Source organism: Capricornis sumatraensis, chromosome 23 (genome assembly GCF_032405125.1).
Source record: "Capricornis sumatraensis isolate serow.1 chromosome 23, serow.2, whole genome shotgun sequence".
NCBI classification, from domain to species: domain Eukaryota; kingdom Metazoa; phylum Chordata; class Mammalia; order Artiodactyla; family Bovidae; genus Capricornis; species Capricornis sumatraensis.
This window is the reverse complement of record NC_091091.1, coordinates 38,510,303-38,519,009: the sequence shown is the minus strand read 5'-3', so window position 1 is coordinate 38,519,009 and position 8,707 is coordinate 38,510,303. Positions and strand designations below refer to the sequence as shown.

Sequence of the window (8,707 nt, the reverse complement as noted above, 5' to 3'; positions counted from 1 at the left end):
ACAGTGTTATCACAGTCATATTAGGAAATCTCAGGAAAATTAAGGATGATACACTCATGTATTATATTTACTAAACTAGATGATTTCTTTTATCTGCTTTATACTTTACCTTCAGTCATTCTAAAATGAGCAAACATTCACTTAGAATGAGGAAAAGTAAAATGAATTCGGTCCAACACATACTCCAGAGCAGAGCCAAGATTTATATCAGGCCCATCAGACATGGACGCTGCCTTTATTCAACCACATCCGGTGTCTCAAACTCAAGAGGCTACAGGAATTGGTAGGTATGGCTAGTGAGCAAATGGGGATGGTGTAGGAGCGCCAGAAGATGGTGGGGCCCCTGGGGCTCCGGAGGCCACGTGCTCCTTCTAAATGGGTGGTTACTCAGCTCTTCCAGCCAATCTCTGCCATGGGGAGAATGCAGATCTTGATAGATCTTTGGATATTTTAAGAAAAGCCGGAAATCTAACTTTTGAATGTTGAATGTTGACAATCACGGTCTTGTCGACTCTTTGAGGCCCCATTGACTGTAGTCCACCAGGTTTCTCTGTCCATGGAATTTTCCAGTCGAGAATACTGGAGCAGGTTGTCATTTGCTACTCCAGGGGATCCTCCCAACCCAGGGATCGAACCTGCGTCTCTTGCATTGGCAGGCAGATTCTTTACCGCTAGTGCCACCTGGGAAACCTAAATGTTGATAACTAATTCAAAATATTTAAAAGCACTGTGCAGGCCACAAGAAGCTGACCTGGGACATCTGCTCTATATCACACTCCCCTCCCTCCTGCCAGGTTTCTGTCCCCTGAGTGAATCAATCACCTGTCCCAGTCCTGTCGCCTGAGGTCCGCGCCTTGCCAAGGAACCTCCCACAACCAAATCTCTGGCAAGATGCAATGAGCTTCGATCAAATCTCTTATATTTGACATACCATAAAAGTGAAACTGATTTCAAACAGTTTCACATAGTAGTATTTCCCCGGGACAAAGTTTAATCCCAACTTTAAATTTAATCGGAAGTAAAAAGTGATGACACAGCCCAGGCAATCATTTAATCACTACTTCAGAAGCAGACATTTTTCTGGGTAGAAAGTTTGGGTATCAGTATGTTTGCCCTGTATGATACTTTACAGGTTATATTGTGTCCTGAATGAGTGGTCCTGGAGGAAGAAAGACAGAACCAGGTGGAATCTCTTATATATATATAAGATGCCTGGTAAAATTCTGGGAGGAAAAAAAAAATATTCTTGTAAAAATTTTTATAAGGCTGTAATTCAAATGCTTAACCAAGCATTAAAATATTATGTTTCTGGGAAAATCTCACCCTATACAGGCACACCTGCTTTCTCAACTTTTGTTCTGAGTTTTAATTAAGCAGTTAGACTCCGTCCCATCCCCTTAACCTGTAACAACAAGTACCTGATGGAATCAATAGCATTTTCTATCAGTAGGAAAGGCTCCCTGCCTACTTTTAGCCAGTAAATCTCAAGTCACTGGCAGAGCACTTTGCAAATATTTTGCAGACTGCAGTGTTTAGGTGTTTTCCATGATTAGTTGTTTGCTAATATCCCAAATTACCCTCTGTAGGTACAGGCTGCTGTTTTTCTTCCTTTAGCATAGCACTTTTATTTTGACAAGAACGTGACAAAGGATTAATTGGGCCCATTTAATTCTTCAAATGTTGAACTCTCAGGAAATTCACTAGTTCCACTTCTAATCAAGAGCTAAACTGGCAAGTGGGTAGTTAGCAACATTGAGCACACATCTGTGAATATCAAATGTCTGCGAACAAGACGAAGAATGCTCTCTCTCCTTTCTGGTCAGATGGTTTCATTTAAGATCCAAAGGGTCAAGGGTCACAGCATGACCTCATCAAATTAGACCCAACTGAGAGAGGTGTTTAGCACAACAGAAAGGAAATAATCTGAAGGACATTAAATGCAAATGAAATTGCCATCTGCAAACTTCAAAAAACACCTGACCTAAAAAAATAAATCTCCCACTTAGAGCTGAAACCTTGCCTCCTTTCCTTGTCCAGAGTGGACACAGAAGTTTGTTCTTGGAGCTGCCTGACAATCACTCAAACTGCCAAAGTCCATTTGCATTTAATACTCCCTTCTTGATTTTTTTTTTCTAGTTGAAGAATTTGACAATGATCTCCGAGGAGCAAGAAGAGGGAAGTTCAAGCATGAATATTACACCTTCACCTCTTGTGTCTGGATGATTAAATTGGTCACAGGAACATTTGATTTCTAAAACTAGAAGCCCGTCACTTTGGGGCAAATTTGTGAGACCATTAGTGGGACACTGGGCAAATTCATGGAGTGGGGCTACGAGACAGAGGTCCTGAGGGTGATGGACATTACAGTGTATCTTTTATTTATTCAAAATATGCCAGGTCCTGGGGATATACACTGCTAAGCCAAGAAGACATGGTTCCTGTCCTCATAGAGCTTATAGACAAGTAATGACTGTAAACTGTGACAATTGCTGTTCATCATAATGGTCACCCAGAAATACCCAAGCACCACCCAGGTGGTCTTGTCCTGCTCAGATCCAGTGCAGACAGGGAGGAGAACAAGGCAAGGGACAGTACCTGAGCCGTTGCTCTTGTCTGGGGAATGCGAATCAGAAAGGCCCTTGGGTGACACTGTCACTGACTCTGTCAGCCCTGCTATGAAGCATGACCCATGCAGGACCCCACGCCGGTCCGGCCCTGGTTTCCTCATCAGGCTGATAAAGTCGGAGTAGGGCTGCTCTATTGATACAGACCCTGATGCAGGGAAAGACTGTGGGCAGGAGGAGAAGGGGACGACAGAGGACAAGATGGTTGGATGGCATCAGTAACTCAATGGACATGAATCTGAGCTAACTCCGGGAGATGGGGAGGGACAGGGAAGCCGGGCGCTCTGCACTCCATGGGGTCACAAAGGGCCTGACACAACTGAACGACTGAATAACAGTAACAATTGGTACAGAACTTTCTAAGCACCTAGACGTCTGGCAAAATCCAACCAACAGTTTCATGAGGTGAGCTCTCTTTACTGGCTCTGTTCCAGAAAGGGAGAGAAAAGCAGTAGCTAGGATTGTTAGGGGCACCTGGAGGAGGTGGATGGGTGTCTAAAGCCAGATCCCGTTTCAGCTTCGCAGAAGACTGAGAGAGGGTTTGTTTTTTTTTTTTTCAGTTGTAAAACCATGATCTTATTCATTTTCATAAAAATCACTGTAAACATTTCACCCACATAACATCAGGGAAAAACTTTCTCAAAGATGTCAGGTGGATGGTGCTTCCTGGAGTCATTCACAGCTAGGACCCTCAGTAACCCCAAATCAGCTTTCCCTCTGACCAAATGTAAAGTTCCCTGAGAGACTAACATCCTCTGATGCCTCCCATTGAACTAACACGATCAATAAACACTTGTGATTTTGATCAAGGACTGTGAGGTTTCTGCTGCTGATGTCCTTGTGGCCTTGCTGTCGCACACACCAGTGGGAACTGGGAGACAGTGTCAATGGCTCTGCCACTTGCAAGCTGATTTATCTTATGCAAGTTCCCTAAGATTTCTGAAACTCAGTTTTATTATTTATAAATGAGATTATAAAAAATTGGCCTGCAAGGATTCTATAAACTGTAAGTGAAGTGAAGTCACTCAGTCGTGTCCTACTCTTTGCGACCCCGTGGACTGTAGCCTACCAAGCTCCTCCATCCATAGGATTCTCCAGGCAAGAATACTGGAGTGGGTTGCCATTTCCTTCTCCAGGGGATCTTCCCAACCCAGGGATCGAACCCAGGTTTCCCACATTGGAGGCAGACGCTTAAACCTCCGAGCCACCGGGGAAGGCCATAAACTGTAAAGAACTACAGAAATGAGAAGGCTGCCATTGTTCCTTATCGATGATGGGCACCAGGTTTTCCTTAAATTATGGGAAGAAATATCAGGAATGGGAATAGAGATCTCCTGGCGTCAACACTCTTGGTGTCTTTTTGTTACCAAAGCAATCTGAAGGTTGAACAATGATCAAATCTTGCTTCCGAGGCAACAACAACCTCAAGATTTTGCCTCATGTTTTCAAAACTGTCTAGAAGGCAAGTCGAGATCAAGGTTCATGAGAAAAAGTGGGAAAAAAATTACTGTCCTGAGCAGTGTCTTGTTTATCCACTGACCAAGGGTCACATTCATTACATCTTAGTAACTCATTGCTTGGTGGTTTAGTTGGTAAGTCGTGTCTGACTCTTGTGACCCCATCGACTGCAGCCCACCAGACTCTTCTGTCCATGGGATTTCCCAGGCAAGAATACTGGAGTAGGTTGCCATTTCCTTCTGTAGGGGATCTTCCTGAGCCTTGTCTTACCAAACTGAGTCACCAGGGAAGCCCAACTCATTGCTTAGGACTTGCTAACTTATCCTACAAAAGAATCTGAGAGACCCAAAGAGAAGTATCTAGATGCCAGGGAGCTGAACGTGAGAGATGCAGGCAGTAACGATGATGTCACAGCCACCAGTTTTGGATATGTAGGATCTTCAGCTTTCCTAAGACCTGTCCCAGGAGACACGGAAGCCATGTGGGCTGTGTGGGTACAGAGAACAGGGAAGGGGTAGGAAGGGCAGGGACAGGAGCCGAGAGGGGAAGAAGGAGGTGTGAATGGAGAGCAAGAAGGACCTGAGCCCTCCCAGGTCCACGATTATGTTTGAAGATAATGTTCAGCAAGTCTTTGGTGCCCAGTTCCCTCATCAGAACAAGAAAGGGCTGAATCAGACGCTTTTCAAAGACTTGGTCGTGATAATGGTGGAAAATTCACTGGATTAAGCAACAGAAGGTCTGGCTTTGGAGAAGCAGCCCTGTCATGCACGAGTTCTGTAATATTCTACAAATCACTTCCACCTCTCTGAGATCTGCTTTTCTCCTGTTTTCTCTGGGACCTCAGTAAGGGCTTCTCTGGTGGCTCAGTGGTAAAGAACTTCAATGCAGGAGGTGCAGGTTTGATCCCTGGGTTGGGAAAATCCCCTGGAGTAGGACATGGCAACCCACTCCAGTATTCTTGCCTGAGAAATTGCATGGACAGAGGAACCTGGCAGGCTTCAGTCTACGGGGTTGTAAAGAGTTAGACATGACTTAGTGACTAAATAACTATGACAACAACAAAATATACCAGTAATACCTACCTTACAGGGTTGTGGAGAGGATTAAGTTGGCAAAATCAACATGGCAATCTTTTGTTAAGTGCTACACGAGTGCCAACTCATTTATGACCCCAGCAGTGAAGGGCAAAGGATGAAGGGGCAGGAAATGTGCCCTGATGTAAAACAATGGTTTCTCTCCAGGGAGATAGATGTGAAATATTAGTAGCTAGAACTGGCTTCCCTGGAGCCAATGCACTAGATTCAAGTATTTTTCATCACTAAGCATTTTTAATGCATCAACAGATAACAGAATATAGAAAAATCTAGACCCGGCTGACAAATAAAGGGACTGGACTCCACAATGGTGTTCTGGCCCGTGTGGATGGGACCCAAGATATATCCCATGATGCTGGGATCAAATACACTTTTGGACCCAGTGGTGGTATAGGGTAACTTCATCATCCTGGTGCCTGTAGGAATGGAGAAGGAGGATTTGGGCATGAGGCCTAACTGTCATCTTCTTGGGTTTGGAGATGATGACACCTCATCCATCTTGTGTCATTTCAGAAAATGGCCAATCACCTCCCTGCCTTGGAACTGGGTCAGGGAGCAGCGGTCCAAAGAAGCATTTGTTAGCGTTGAGAGAGCAGTCAGTGCGGGGAGCAGGGGATTTATGAATCTGAGCCCAGGAACGCTGGGTGTGGGGGCACACATCTGGCCACAAGATGCTCTCTGGCGGCCTTGTGGATGAAGAGGCTTGGTCAAAGGAGGTCACGGCAGGTTCAGGGGGACGGTGAAGGGTGGGGGCTGGAGCAAAAGTAAACAAGGAGCCCTCACGGCTTTGGGCTTCCCCCGAGCCAGGAGAGAAAAAGGGGTGCACTGATATTTATCTTCAAGATCACTGAGCTCTTTCTAAGCTCCTGGAAATTCAGAGCTGACAGATCGCTCTCGTCAATCAATATTCAAAGTTTGGTATGAGGACAATGACATCTGAAAAGCTACCTAAATCGAAAGAGTACTGCTCTAAAGTAATTGCCAAAAGGGTTCAAGGAAAAAAAATCTATGCCTCTGGTATCAGTACTACAAAGTCAGTCAACAATCAATTCCACATTATTTCTGCACAATAACTTTTGCAGTTCTCCGGGATTAATTGAAAACATGATATTGATAAAGATTTGAGTGAATTTGATAAGGTTTCCCCCCCGCCCTTTGTACAGAAGACAGCTGTATTATATATAGACGATAGACCTACTGTACATAGAAGAAAGAAGACAGATCAACTCTTTTTTTTTTCTTTTTGGCCACACTGTGCAGCTTGGAGGAATAAACCTGGGCCCTCAGCAGTGAGAGTACAGAGTCCTAACCACTGGACCACCAGGGAATTCCCCAGATTAACTCACTTTTGAGAACTTTAAAAATAAGAGTCATTCAGTGAGACTGAAAGGACTTCTTATTAAGGCAGAAAAAAAGTCATGTTCTGATATTTCTTGCATAGGAGCATCAAGTATGGTTTTCTGCGCCCGCTGTGGTCTTGCGCAGTACATGTTTCTCATACCATTTCTGGGGATTATGTCACCAAACAGAAGCCCAGCTCTAGTTCCACCTGGACAGACATACCCAGCTATGTATACAAGTTCAGCCTGATCCATTTCCCCATCAAGAATTCCCTCCTGAGCATCCTCTTTCATCAGTCTGGAAAAACGTCTTTACTGAAGCATTGCTCTGCTCCCATATTTGGTATCAGAGTATAAAGTTCATTTATAACAAAGACAAAAGTGTAATTCATAAAAAATCTGGGGCCTGGAGTCATCTGGAAAGAGGTGCTCTCATCCACTTCCACATACATGGAAGAGGAAATGGGCAAAGTTGTCATATCGTCACTGGTACCATCTCTTCTGGGGCTTCTCTGGTGGCTCAGACGGTAAGGCGTCTGCCTGCAATGCGGGAGACCCAGGTTTGATTCCTGGGTCAGGAAGATCCCCTGGAGAAGGAAATGGCAATCCACTCCAGAACTCTTGCCTGGAAAATCCCATGGACGGAGGAGCCTGATAGGCTACAGTCTATGGGGTTGCAAAGAGTCGGACGCGACTTCACTTCACTTCACTCACCATCTCTTTTCCTGGGTGAAACCTAAGAGAAAATGTCTTGGTTATCACATATTTTGACCCAGATGTATAATATCTTCAGATCCTTCTTGGGGATCTTTCCATTTTTAAGAAGAGATGAGCAAGAGAAGGATCATCTTTCTAAGAAATGACTATGGGCTGGGCCTTTAGAGGCAGAGCAATAGATCCTTGGGAAAGAAGGGGTCAGATTGTTGTTAACGCTTCATGCAAATCCATGATCTTAGGGAAACATGCTTAGGAACAACAAACAAATAGGTAAACGTTTTCAGATACTCTCAAGGATTTCTGAACCAGGTATAGCTACCCAGTACTGATATCCCAAAATTAGAATAGTTCTTACTGAAGTTTCAGGCTGGTGGCATTCTTCAAGACCTTTCTCAATTCTCATCACATAATTTGTCTTCTCATTTTGCACTTGTGGAAGAAAAGAAAAATCATTCCTTCAAAATGGAACCGATCAAAATTTTGAAAACCTACTCTACAGTTAACTATTAAGTTTATTTATTTATTTATTTTTTTTAAACAAGCTCTGGCCAGTTTTATTAAAGAAAAATTGTACATGATTTACTTTTCACCAGTCTGTTCTGGCATGCTTCTAATAATATCAGAATCACCTGGATCAATGATAGCCAGTGTGCATACTCTGTAGTATTTTCCACATGCTGTGCCCAATTCAATATTATTGCCACTGTAGTGATGGACACCAGTTTTGGCCAACATGGCGTAATACTCTATTTCAGATTTCCTCAAGGCTGGGCAGTTGTTGGCGAGGATGACCAGTTTCGCTTTGCCTTGTCTGATCATCTTCAGAGTCTGTTTGTACCCCAGCACGTACTTTCCACTTTTCATAACCAGCTGGAGCCTAGAGTTGATCAACTCCAGTGACTTTTTCGTCTTCTTTGCGGCCACCATCTTCCTGCCGTAGATGCGGGATGCCCCCAACCAAGAGCAGCCGCCAAGATGGCCGGGGAGCGAGAAAGGCAACTATTAAGTTTAAAAAGAAAATTGATATTTCCCAGAAGAGTCAACTAACACTCTGTAGGACAGCTTAAAAATTATGAAATATATACCTACAAGGTTTGCTTGGCCCTTGTTTAGAACAACATGAATTTGTGATGTAGCTGACATTTCAAGGAGAAAAATTTTTCTTAATTTTATCCTTAGACTTCTTACAGGAATGTGGATACTTTATAATAAGCATGCATCACTTTTACAAAAGAAAAGTGGCAATTTTTCTTAACAAGTGAGAAGCAAATACATTAATAATGTTGAATTCTAGGTACTGGAAATATACAGGATTGTTATTTTCTTCTGTGCACTGTTCTATATCTTCTCATTTTCCTGAAATTAAATAAGTCTTAAGAGTAATACTGAAGAGGAGATAATGTAATAACAACATAATCATTGTTGTCTATAATTTTAAGCAGCTTTTTAAGAGACATTTTATTGAATGTCATCA

General features: G+C 43.3%; 1 pseudogene; it reads right to left on the bottom strand.

Moving 5' to 3' along the window:
• Positions 1-7,775: 7,775 nt before the first annotated feature.
• Positions 7,776-8,221, bottom strand: LOC138070425 (large ribosomal subunit protein eL30 pseudogene; annotated as a pseudogene).
• Positions 8,222-8,707: the final 486 nt, after the last annotated feature.